General features: G+C 46.9%; 1 pseudogene; it reads right to left on the bottom strand.

Moving 5' to 3' along the window:
• Positions 1–482: 482 nt before the first annotated feature.
• Positions 483–813, bottom strand: LOC127187778 (cytochrome b-c1 complex subunit 7-like; annotated as a pseudogene).
• Positions 814–2,248: the final 1,435 nt, after the last annotated feature.

The following is a 2,248-nucleotide window of genomic DNA, read 5'->3' as shown; positions in this document are numbered from 1 at the left end:
CATCTCAGCTGTGCTTTGTGGCTGCCCTCAATGCCACAGGGCAGCGTGTGGGTTTCTACTTTGTCACCCATGTCATCTGATTGATTCATTCTCTGAATCTGCAGTGGAGAAAAGCAATTGCCGAGGTCTGGTGCAGATGCTGTGCTTTCTCGTCAGTCTTAGGACCTGTCAGTATTTCCTGAGCCCTGGGTCGGCCTCCTGCCTTCTGCATGGGAAAGCCCAACATCCATTGTTTCTCAGAGATCCATGAATTTTGACTGATTTTGATGTACACATACTGGGGGTGTCTTTGAACACAAGCCATGGCTCCTGTGACTCCTTCCCTCTTCTCTTTATTTTTATTTATTTAGTTATTTTACAATAGACATTTATTTAAAATGAGGCATCTGCAGAGCCAATAATTCTTAAAATGTGATTCAGGTTGAAATAACATCATAAAAACACACTGAGACCAGGCACACCCAGAGATCACCACTACAAGATCACTTCTTAGCCTACTCTTCTCTCTCTTTTCTTTCTCGAATAACCTCTTTCAGCTGGGGTTCAAGGTTGGCTTTGTCCTCATATTTTTCCACTGCTCCTTCGGCAAGATCTGATGCCTCAGAGTCGGGTCCAGGGCTCTCTGAATATGAAGCATTCTGTCATTATGAAGGGCCTCAGGAAGCCATCTACGGCTTCTTTCGCATCTTCGGTTTCATATATTGTGTCATCTCACATTAACCCCGGTTTATTGAATCCTGCAGCATTAAAATACCATCTTTGAAAACCATCCAGCCACTTGCTTGACATCGCAATAGCAGGTCTACCTGCCATTTTGACCTGAGAGTCAAATGCTACCTTATTTTTTTTTAATGTGCGTGTGCATGTGTGTGTGGTGTGTATGTGTGAGCGTGTGTGTGCATGCATGTGTGCCTGTGTGTTCTGGATTGTTCTCTATAGACTAAGGCAGGGTCTCCAACTTGAACCTCAAGCTCACAGATTTGGCCAGTCAGCTTGCTCCAGTAATCCCTGCTTCAGCCTCCTGAGCGCTAGGATTACAGCTCAGCTGCCAAGAGCGTCTGGAGATTTGGCCTCTTAGCCTCAGGCCCATGAAGCAAGCACATCACTCAGACCTCGTCAGTCCTCTGCATAGGAGAAATGCTACACTGAGGAGCGATTGACCTCCACATACTCTCTATGATGCCCAGGCCATCTTCTTCAGGGGGTAGTCGATTCCTCCTTACACAGTCCAAGCACAGAGTCAATCGTATCTGTCCATCAACCAGGCTTGCCTGGAGAGAAACTTTGGCCCAGCTGCAGCCTAAATACAAATAAATGTGACAGGAACAGGAAGGATGCTGTCCCTCTACCGAGGCACACTCTCTCAGATTCCTGCACACGCCCCATCCCATTATGTCTGGCAATCCTAGCAGGTTAGTGCAACCAGATGCCAGGCAGATCCCCTTTATTCAGGTGAAGAAGGTAGGACTCTTGGTAGCACAGGCCATAGATTCTGACCCATGGACTTCTCATTGGAGTTCCTTATTGGAACATGAAGACTCAAAACTCTGACCGAGTCAAACTCTCTGGCACTCTTAGTATGGCGCAGCGTGGTTGGTTGGTGGGGGTCTACAGCATTCTGCCGTCACTCCCTGCTTGCTTGACATCTCTCTGCCTTTTCTCTCTTCCTCTTCTTCTTCTCTTTCTCCTTCTCTGTTGCCTACATCTCTCTCTTCTCTCTTGCCTTCCTAGATGCTCAGAGCCTCTCTCATCTTCATCCTCCTTTCTTTCCCCTTCCCTCTGCTCTTTCCTTCTCTCACGACTTTGCTCCTTTCTTCTCTTTCTTTTTCCTTCTCTTACCCAAGAGTAAAATGTGTGTGTGTGTGTGTGTGTGTGTGTGTGTGTGTGTGACACACACATGCATAAATGTATGCACCTGCCTGTTCTCGCATTTCTTGTCAAATTCTCTCTGATTCTTGCTTCAGCTTTTGGATCGCTTGCACAGCCATGAATCCTACCTCTAAGTATGTGCACAAGGCTTCTTTGTCCCTTGTAGGCTTGCTCACCCTTTTCTGCCACCTCCCACAGGACAGAGTTCCTCACCTGCGCTTGCCAGTTGCTAATCAACCTAACGGATCCCCCAAGATTAATGACTGTAAACCACGTAGCTGTCACCTGGAGCCATCTTAAACACTATTCTGCAGATGCTGGTTACTCAGACTAGCTAGTTGCTAGATTTTCTGAAGTATCCCTTTTCATCCTTTGGCCT

Source organism: Acomys russatus, chromosome 4 (assembly GCF_903995435.1).
Source record: "Acomys russatus chromosome 4, mAcoRus1.1, whole genome shotgun sequence".
NCBI lineage: Eukaryota > Metazoa > Chordata > Mammalia > Rodentia > Muridae > Acomys > Acomys russatus.
This window is presented reverse-complemented; position numbering and strand designations above follow the sequence as displayed.